Raw genomic sequence first — 11,418 nt, 5'->3', positions numbered from 1 at the left:
CAATTCGAGCTGAAGCCAGTCATGTTTCAGATGCTTTAGACAGTGGGCCAAGTCAGTGGAATGCCTACCGAAGATCCTCACCTATACTTAAGGCTATTTATGGAGGTGAGCGATTCTTTCATGTAAGCCGGAGTACCCGAAGATGCATTATGATTGAAGCTGTTCCCATATTCACTGAGGGACAGAGCTCGAGTCAAGCTGAACTCATTGCTACCAAACTCAATTTTCACATGGCAAGAGTTAGCAGAAAGATTCTTTATGAAGTATTTCCCACCTAGCAAGAATGCTAAGTTGAGGAACGACATCACTTCCTTCCAACAAATGGATGATGAGTCCTTGTATGAGGCATGGGAAAGGTACAAAGAGTTATTACGAAAGTGCCCTAATCAAGGAATCCCACATTGCATCCAACTTGAGACATTTTATAATGGCCTCAATGCTCACACGAGGATGGTAGTTGACACTTCTGCTAATGGTGCTCTCCTTTCTAAGTCTTACAATAAGGCTTATGAAATTATCGAGAGGATTGCCAGCAACAATTACCAATGGCCAACCAACAGAGTAGTGTCAGGAAGACAAGTTGATAGACTACATGAAGTAGACGCTTTTACTTCACCTGGATCTCAGGTATCATCAATATTCTCAATGCTTAAAAATCTTACTACTAATGGGTCTAACAGTTTTGCAGCATAGCCACCAAATCAATTAGAAAATATAGCCTGTGTTTATTGTCGGGAAGGACATTTTTTCGAAGAATGTCCATCAAACCCAGAATCCATGTACTACATATGTAACCAGAACCAAAATCGAGGAATGCAAGGACTGTAATCCAATTTTTATAACCCATCGTGGTGAAACCACCCGAATTTTTCCTGGAGTAACCAAGGAGCTAGAACTAGTAACTCTTACACCCAACCTAGGTCGACCCAGCCACCAAGTTTTCCCTAACAAGTTCAGAAACCAACCCAAGCTGAACCATCCAATGGCTTAGAAAATCTATTAAAGGCATACATGGCCAAGAGTGACGCCTTAATCCAAAGCTAAGTAGCTACATTGAAAATTTTGGAAAACCAAATGGGCCAACTAGCAACTGAACTCAGGAATCGACCACCAGGTGCTTTACCTAGTGATACGGAGAATCCAAGGAATCTGAGGAAGGAGCATTGCAAAGCGCTGACATTGAGGAATGGAAAGACAGTAGAGCCCAACACCATCGAAGCTGAAAAGGATCAAGCTGACGCTTAAGATTCAGAGGAAGTTCAACCGAGTGTTGAAATTCCAGTTTCACAAGAACCAAAATCTACAAAACCTGACAAGGTAATTTTAGAACTAGATAATTCTGATCAACTAACAACCCCGTCAGATGCAAAATTACCACAAAAGACGAATCAACCAATTCCAATAAAGAAACCACCACACCCTACCCTCAAAGACTTCAAAAGTAGAAGTAGGAGATTCAATTCAAGAAATTCCTAGACGTACTCAAACAACTTCATATCAATATCCCATTGGTTGAATCACTTCAGCAAATGCTGAACTACGTTAAATTCATGAAGGATATCCTGTCCAAAAAACATAGACTCAGAGAATTTGAGATGGTAGCTCTGACAAAGGAATACAGTGCATATCTTCAAGATAAACAACCCCCAAAATTGAAGGATCATGGATGTTTTACCATACCTTGCAACATTGGAGCAACATATTGTGGTAAGGCACTATGTGACTTAGGTGCAAGTATCAACTTGATGCCTATGTCAATATTTAGAAAATTGGGGATAGGTGAAGTTAGACCTACTATGGTTACACTTCAATTAGCAGATCGATCCTTATCACATCAAGAAGCAAAAATCAAAGACGTATTGGTACGTGTAGATAAATTTATCTTCCCTACTGATTTTGTTATCCTAGACTTTGAAGCAGACAAAGAAGTGCCAATTATCTTAGGAAGACCGTTCATAGCAACTGGAAGGACCCTTATTGATGTGCAGAAGGGCGAGCTTACTATGAGTGTTCAGAATGATCAAGTAACATTTAACGTTTTCAAGTCTATGCGATTTCCTGACACAATTGATGATTGCTCTGCAATATCCGATTTAGAAGATTTAATAGTGAAGAAGGAGCTCAACTATGTTGAGGATCCATTGGAACAGATTTTGACATCAGATCCTGCGAATGATGAAGAGGAGGATGAATAGTTAGCATTGTTAGAAGCTAATTAAATGGGATTTATTCCGCAGTCCCACTTTGAATCTTTGGAGTTAGAGGAAAGTGATTATGCCCAACCAAAAGCATCAATCGAGGAGCCACCTAAATTAGAACTCAAGGTACTACCTTCACATCTACAATATGTTTATTTAGGTAACTCTTCTACTCTGCCTGTGATTGTTTCAGTAGAATTAACTACTGACCAAGAAGAGAAACTCATCTAGGTGTTGAAACAATTCAAGAGGGCTATCGAATGGACCATAGCCGATATCTGCGGTATTAGCTCATCTCTATGCATGCACAAGATCATACTAGAAGATGGGTAGAAAGGGACGATTGATGGACTACGAAGACTGAACCCAATCATGGAGGACTTAGTAGAGGAAGAAATCATTAAGTGGTTATATGCGGGTATAATTTACCCCAACTCAAATAGTTTATGGGTAATCCAGTCCAGTGCGTGCCAAAGAAAGGAGGTATCACTATCATTGAAAACTAGAATAATGAGTTGATACCGACTAGAACGGTCACGGGATGGAGAATTTGCATCGAATACCGAAAGCTGAACAATGCGACTAGGAAAGATCACTTTCCTTTGACGTTTTTGGACCAGATACTGGATAGACTTGCGGGGCGAGACTACTACTATTTTCTCGATGGATACTTAGGGTATAATTAGATTACAGTAGCACCAGAAGATCAACACAAGACAACATTCACCTACCAATACGGTACATTTGCATTTAGACGTATGCCATTTGGTTTATGTAATGCACCTACTACATTTCAAAGATGTATGATGTCTATTTTTACTGACATGGTTGAGAAGTATTTGGAAGTTTTTATGGATGATTTTTCAATATTTGGAGATACATATGATGATTTCCTAGCTAATCTAGCCAAGGTACAAAGGCGATGTGAAGAAACAAACCTAGCACTTAACTGGGAAAAGTGTCATTTCATGGTACGAGAAGGGATTGTTCTAGGGCATCGGACAATGAGACATGGAATCAAAGTAGATAAAGCAAAGGTAGATGTTATTGAGAAACTCCCACCTCTAACATCTGTAAAGGGTATTAGGAGCTTTTTGGGCCATGCCGGTTTCTATCGAAGATTCATCAAAGACTTCTCCAAAATTGCTAAACCCTTATGCAAATTATTGGAGAAGGACTCGACGTTCAAGTTTTATGAGGAATGCTTAAAGGCTTTTAAAGATTTGAAGAGTCGGTTAGTTACGTCACTCATAATAGTCATACCACTGGAATTTGCCATTCGAATTGATGTGTGACGTAAGTGACTTCGCGATAGGAGCTGTCATGGGCCAGCGAAGGAACAAATTTTTTCATCCCATCTACTACGCAAGTCGAACTCTGTTAGGAGCTCAATTGAATTATACGGTAACAGATAAAGAGTTACTTGCTATTGTGTTTGCTTTTGACAAGTTTCGATCTTATCTTGTTGGTACCAAAGTGACTGTTTGTACGGACCACTTGGAAATTAAGTACTTACTCTCTAAGAAAGACGCTAAGCCAAGGTTAATTCGATGGGTACTTCTACTTCAAGAGTTTGATCTAGAAATTCAAGATCAAAAGGGAGTGGAAAATCAAGTAGCGGAACACTTGTCTAGATTGGAGTCGCAAGAAGGGAACTCTCTTCTTATACCAATTCAAGAGACGTTTCTAGATGAACACATACTGAAGGTAAATCATGTCCATAATACCCCTTGGTTTGCTGATATTGCGAACTACTTAGCTTGTGGTTTGATGCCGATTGATAAGACGTACCATCAAAGGAAAAAGTTTCTTCACAATGTGAAGTACTATTTCTGGGAAGAACCATACTTGTTCAAGAAGTGTGCAGATCAAATGATCAGGAGATGTGTGGCAGAAGATGAAGTACAAAAGATTCTATACCATTATCACTCAGCTCCAAGTGGGGGACACTTTGGAGGTACTCGTATTGCGGCCAAAGTATTACGAGCCAGATTCTTTTGGAAAACACTATTCAAGGTGCATACACTTATGTAAAGAGTTGTGATTGATGTCGAAGGATCGGAAATGTCACCAGTAGAAATGAAATGCCTCGAACAAACATCATTGAGGTAGAATTATTCAATGTTTGGGGCATTGATTTCCTCGGTTCTTTCCTTCTGTCTTTTGGTCAGAAGTACATCTTGGTGGGTCGAGGTTGAAGCTTATCCAACAAATGATTCTAGGGTTGTAATAAAGTTTTTGTAGAAACACGTGTTCACAAGGTTTGGAACCCCAAGAGCCATTATCAGCGTTAAAGGGTCCCATTTTGTGAGCAAGTGGTTGAAATGGCTGTTAGATAAACATGGAGTGAAACACAAGGTCACTACAGCTTACCATCCGCAGACGAATGGGCAAGCTGAACTGGTAAATAAGAAGATCAAAGGCATACTTGAGAAGGTTGTTTGCCCGAATCGACGAGATTGGTCCGAAAGACTGGATAATGCTTTATTGGCTTACAGGATAGCATACAAGACACCTTTAAGGATGTCACCCTACAGGTCGGTCTTTCGGAAAGCTTATCATCTCCCCTTGGAGTTAGAACACAAAGCTTACTGGGCCGTTCGACAACTCAACTTGGATCTTAAGCTTGCTAAAGAGAAATGGATGCTCCAACTCAATGAGCTAGAGGAATTCCGAGCGTTCTTGTACGAAAATGACAAACTACTCAAGGAGAGACTTAAGAAATGGCATGACAAGCACATTCGAGCTCGAGAGTTTGAAGCAGGTGAGCAAGTCTTTTTATTTAATTCCAGATTAAGTTTTTTCTAGGTAAACTAAAATCACGTTGGTCCAGTCCATTTACAATTCATCACATCTATCCATACGGAGTTGTTGAACTCCAAGGTAAGTGAGGTAATTTTCAAGTTCATGCTCAGCGTCTGAAACATTATTGGGGAGATAAGACTGAACGGAATCAAATTTCGTTCATTCTATCAGATGTTTAAATTTTCTTATTTTCCTTTTTAATAAATGATTTAGGGTATATTTTTGAGATTATTATGTTTAAATAAATTCTGTCTAGGAGATTGGAACTTAAGCGGGACTGCTTGTGACCCCTCCAATTTTTCCTAGGAATTGATTTTAACATAATTTTCCGAGAAATTATTCCCTAAATAGAAAAATAAATTTTTAGTTTTCCAAATAAAAAGGTCAATTTTGACCTAAGTTTTAATTTGCAACTCAATTTCAAATTTTCATTAAGTCTAGGGATTTAATTGAATTATTTTCAAAATTTGGTTGCTCTTTTCATAAATAATAAAAATTAGATGCCTCTTTTTGTAAATATTTTCAAAAGGCTTCTAGAATAAATTTTTTTAATTTAATAAAAAAATATGATAATTATTAATATATAATTATATCCATTATAATATATATTAATTATTATCAACTTTAGATAGAGTTAGGATTAGTGTTAATTTAATCATATTTTATTTGATAAGTTTTTAATAATAATAAGATGATAATCTTTGATATGTAATTATATCTATTATAATTTATATATTAATTTTTATCAATTTAGCATAGAATTAGGATTAGTTTTAATCCTATCTCATTTTTGTTTAAATAAATTAATAGCATTAATAATTTAATATGCATATATTTAATTATTAATTGTTGTTAACTTGGATTAGAATTAGAACTTAGAGTTTCTAATTATTAAATTTCTCTAAGAATTCTACTTTAAGTCCTATTCCTTTTATTATAAATACTACATTCTCCATTCATTCATCACTAAAAATCCCAAACACCAAAACCCTTAAAGTGCCGCAAGCCCCTAGTTTAGCAGCCATTCAGCAGCAAGCACCCAGCAGCCCAGCTCCATCGCACACACCGAGCACACCTGCCCCTATCGCGCACTGCATTGCGCTCCCCATACTACTCCAGTACCTGCCCATGTCTAGCTCCAGCATTCACCAGGCCCACACCTTGGCGCTGCATCTGCTCCAACTCCAGCATGCGCGCCCCTAAGCTGTTGCCCGCTCAGCTTTGTGGCCTGTTGCTCGTGCAGCTCATCGCGTCAAGCCTGTGCCGCTTCTTGGTCCTGCTCAACGAGTCTACTTGCTATCCGACACTTGTGCGGCACACACCTGCACCAATCCCCTTAGCCGAAATCTTCCAACCCACCTTAAATTGACCTCTTTTGTTTTTTAATTATTTTTAGGAGTTTTGAGTTTTATAAAAAAATGTGGTAAGACAATTTGTTTTCTCCTAAATTTTAATTTTATTCAATTATTTAATTTTTTAGTTTACTGAATTATTAATAAATTTTGTGAATTAAATTTTTGAGAACATAAATTTTCCCATCTTTTGTTCAGGTTAATCATGTCTCGCAAGACAACTCGTGTTTGTGCTCAAATTGATGAAACACAAAACAAATTCCATTGTGAAGAAGCCAAAGCAAGATACGAAAGTATCTTCAAAAATCAACAGCTGCATCTAGAGAAAGGCTTCACTTTGAAAGAGAGAAACTACAAAGACTTTATGGCACGCATTCGTCAAGTTGCTGAGGCGCTCAATTGAGAATTGTTTTGTCGAAAGAGGCCTAGTGTGGATGAGGAACTAGTTCGTGAATTCTATGTGAATTTAACCTGAAGTAATTTGACAGAAGGTCTAGTTCGCAGAATCAAGGCACCAATAAGTTCAAACGCTATTAATGAGTTCTTTGAATTACCTGATTTCGAAGACGATGAATATTCTTCTTTGATGAGCAACATCAAGCCTGAAAATTTGCAAGAAATTCTTGAGGAACTTACAGTTATAGGTTCTAAGTGGATTGTGTCAAAGCAACGAATCTACACTTGTCAAAGAGAATCTTTGACACCACTTGCAAAGGTATGGTTCTATTTCATCCGTTTTAGCCTTATGCCTAGCTCGCATGGGACTACAATCTTATTAGAGCGAATGGTCTTATTATATTCAATTTTAACTAGAAAGACCATTGATATGGGGAAAATCATCCTAAGAGAAATAAGGAATTGTGCCACTAGACGTCCTGGTCCTGCTTACTTCCCCTTTACGATAACAATTTTGTACTTAAAAGTTGAGATTCTTGCAAACGTAAAGAAGACAAGGTATAGCTAGGGCACAATCACAGATTGGGACCTCTACTAAGTAGCTGGAGATTATGTTCTACAGCAGTGAGTTGAAGAAAGTGAGGATCCTGATAAAGAGGAAGAATATCCCACAGAGATTGATCCAATACAATCGGTTGAAGTCCCTAATAAGGTGGAACCAATAGAACCAGAAATTGAGCCCGATGACAAAACTTCAATATTTAGAGCTCAACCGCCTAGCCCAGATCTTCGAGATGAACTGTCAAAGTTGATGGACATAATGCAGCATATGCAATGGCAGCAACAAGCTTACTGAAGATACACAAAAATAAGGGACGACTTGATGAGAAGTGCTCTTAAGAAAATTTACAATGACCCATTTATTTTTGTGCCTGAATTTCCAGATTTTATATTTGAACCATGGAGTCCATTATCGAAGAAGGAGTGAAGCGATTCATACAAAGGCAATAATGATGAAGCAAAAGATGAGTCAAATTCGGAAGGGTCTACAAATAAATAAAAGGGGGGATCTTGACTTTATTTTATTTCTGTTCTTAGATCATTTTAGGATTAAGTTAATTAGAAATTTTTTATTTCTGCATAATAAATTAAGAGAGGAAAATCACTAATAAAATTTGAGCAAGTCACGAAGTCCAAAGTGTGGCAATGGGTATATACATGTCTAGGATTGGATTTAGAAAAGAGCTTGGTAGTTAAGCAGTCGAATTGACTCACCTCCTCTTTTCTAAAATCTTACCTGGTGAATAGTATCTATTCACTTTAAACAATGAGGACATTGTTCATTTTAAGTTGGGGGGACCGAAAATTTGAACTATTTCCACTCAAAATAAATTTTTCTGTTAATTATGATTAGGATATATTTTGTTCAATAATTTGAAATTTTGTTAGGTATGCTAAACTTTAGTATGAATAAAGTTTTATTATTTCAATGAATTGTTATGTTAGCTTAATAATGATATGAATGTATTTTTGATAAAGCATGCAAATCACACAATAAAATTTTAGTTCCTTACAAAAGTTAGGCATGCATGAAAGTTTAAGTCTTTAGAATTGACTTAGTAGTTTCTTGAGGCAAAATCCTAGGAAGCATGGAATGTTGGAAATGATTTAGGCAACTTTTGTTTAGACCGTTTGAGCCTTTCAAGCCAACCGTGATGAAATTTTTATCCTTTGAAACCTAACTTTGAGACTATATGGCTTAATTTCATTTGAACCCTTGCAAATTTAGCCATCACTTCTCTCTTAACTATCTCAAAATTGTCCCAAACACTAGACTCGATACTAGTTGAAAATAAGTTTGGGGGAGTTGAAAAGAAGTATAAAATACTCTTAAAATTATGGTACATTCAGGCAATGCTCGTGTAGATTGAAAAAAAAAGCATATGTACCTAAAAGAGAATGTACAAAAGAGCATATGAAAGCAAAGAAAGTTGATGTTTTGAAGGTGATTATTTCGAAGGTCCAATACAAGCTGAGTCTAAGGTTTAAAAGCCTAAAATTATCTATCTTTTACCTACCCTTAAGCCCAGCCACATTACAACCTTGTTAAAGACCTATTGATTCAAAAGTTCCAATGCTACCTACATTTGTGGAGAGAAATTTCTACATACAACATATGAAGACATAAGTTAAACTTAATGATCGTAGCATAATCTTGAATAACGGGAATAAAATTACATTGGTAAGGTTTCACATGACTTTATTAGGAAGCATTTAGTCTAATTTTTGCTATCATAATAGTTTTTGAGATTAATTTGAACAATATGTATACTTAAGTAGCATAACTATCAAATTTTTTGTCTTTGAGCATAAGTATATTAAATTCATAATTTTGGGAAAATTATTGTTCTGAAGGACTTTTTTCAAAGGTGTTTCCAAGAAATTCTTTTCAAAATTTGTGCATTACTCGAGACAAGCAATGAATTAAGTTTGGGGGTGTGGAAACACAAAAATTTACGCATTTTTACATACACTTTTTAGCTTAAAATCATACCGTTTTGATTAAATTCTTGTCAAAAAGTAATTAATTTTTATAAAATAATTAAATTATACTTAAAATATGAACAGGATGAATTTTAGTTAATTTTATAATTAATTTTGTGTGATTTTGGTTATTTTCGACAGGATTGCACAAATGATGAAAAATGGCTCGGCAAACACTACTTGAAGCACAAAACCGAGAAGAAATTTGAAGTATCAAGGCGAATTAATTTCCAGCCTAAGACGGCCCAATTATGTGTATTAATTCATAATATAATTAATTTTAATTTATACCCAATTTAATTTGGGCTAAATAAATTAATATTAATTAATTATGAAAAAAATGGTCCAGTTGAACCGAACCGGCCAAAGATTGGGCAACCCAAAAAATGCCATATGCTGACCCCAATCAGCTTATTAGCTGACTAATTAAGCTTGTAAGGAATCCCTTGAAGTGTTGTCAAAGTTGCATTCAAACCCCTCCACAATTGGTGGATTTTTGGATTTGCCCTAAGCCATTTTTAGCAAAGTTGAAAGCATTAACTTTGCCACATAGTTGGCCGGCCAAGGGGTAGCTCTTTGGCTTCTATTTTTAGAAAATTTTAGCTGTCACACTCAGCTATAAAAGCCCCCTTTGGCTTATCATTCAAAGCATCTCATTCATTCCTCATTCATTTCACAACACTTCTCTCCTCTCTCATTCTTTTTCTCTCATTTTTCCATTTAATTCCCTTGCTCTTGTGCCGATTTCTTCCCTTGCAAAACGGGTGTTATTCAACAATTTTGGAGCAGCAATTGAGTGTTCATCGAAGCCTTGATTGGCAAGGACAACAAGAAGAAATAACGGAGCAACCAAGTCAAGCCTCGAAAAACCACCGGATTTGATTCTTGTTCCCTATCTCTTTAATTTTTGTTGTTGTTATGATGAACATATCTATGAGTATTCATTTTGTTGGAGTGGTTAATTTAATCAGCTTAGCTTGAATTTAATTTTTGTTGCGTTAATTGCATTTCGTCTTCTTAAATTGTTAAAATTGTGTTTTTGTTGTTATAGGCCTCGGTAAAATGCTTGATTAAGTAAAATTATGCCTAAGTTATTCTTGCATATGACTGTGAGGTAACTCATGAATTAATTATTTAAACGGATTGAAATTATAATTAATTGACACAGTACTTAATCAGTGCATGTTTATTCCTCTAAGGTAGCGGAAGGTTAAATTAGCAATGTATCTGGCGATCTTATTGCCTTGCATAACTTGCAAGATTATTGTGATTAAACTGTTTCAAGGTAGGGATACCTTGTTACCTTACATAGTCTTTTATACACTTGTTAGATTTAATTAATCATTTGAATTGACATAGGGATATGCAAGAGATTAGTTCAGTTTAATGAGTATGTATCTGCAATAACATGTTTGCTTACTAGAATCTGTTTAGTCGGTTGAATTGACATAAGAATACATCAAGAGATGAATGGATTTTGGTATGTAAGTATATTCATAATTTAGCAAATTACCGGGTTTTCGTGATTTTATTCATAACAATATAAACATAAGTTTAATAATTCTAAGATGAGAATGCAATTAATCCAACACAACTATATCATCTTGATTAAATCTTATTTTGAGATCGCGCATTAGAACTTTCTTTTACATCATTTTTTATTTATTTTAATTTTCTTAAGTTTTTTAATCACCCTCTTTAAACAAAATATTTTTTCACCAAAGTGTTTTAAATTGCATTCATAAATAATCTTTTTTACAGTCCCTGTGGGTACGATAACTCAACATTTACTTGTCACTTTATTACTTGTCGCAATTGTGTACACTTGCACATTTCCGTCATTCCAAGTGCACGTGGGCTAATTTGCTTGTTTTTACAACCAGGTGTGTAATCACACAGCTATTAGCATAGGTCAGAAAAAGCCAAAAATGTACGATTGTTGACGCTACACGAGCAGACACTCGCTCGTTTAGTGAGATGAATGCACGAAACATTGGCATTCGATCGTGGAGGCCACCATGATCAATTTCATGGGCTTAGGCCGACTGTGGCCATGTTGGGCAAAATGGGTCGTGTGGGCCCTACGAGCTTGTTGGCCATGCATGGAAATATGAAGACTTTGG

The 11,418-nt window shown here is 36.1% G+C and overlaps 1 non-coding gene across 1 annotated transcript; it reads right to left on the bottom strand.

Moving 5' to 3' along the window:
• Positions 1 to 288: 288 nt before the first annotated feature.
• Positions 289 to 395, bottom strand: LOC121212067 (small nucleolar RNA R71). Its single transcript, XR_005907277.1, has one exon. It is a non-coding gene; the product is annotated as a small nucleolar RNA R71 (small nucleolar RNA).
• Positions 396 to 11,418: the final 11,023 nt, after the last annotated feature.

The sequence above is a fragment of the Gossypium hirsutum genome, chromosome A12, assembly GCF_007990345.1.
Source record: "Gossypium hirsutum isolate 1008001.06 chromosome A12, Gossypium_hirsutum_v2.1, whole genome shotgun sequence".
Lineage (NCBI taxonomy): Eukaryota > Viridiplantae > Streptophyta > Magnoliopsida > Malvales > Malvaceae > Gossypium > Gossypium hirsutum.
Note: the sequence above shows the minus strand (reverse complement) of the source record. Positions and strands in the feature narration are given on the sequence as shown.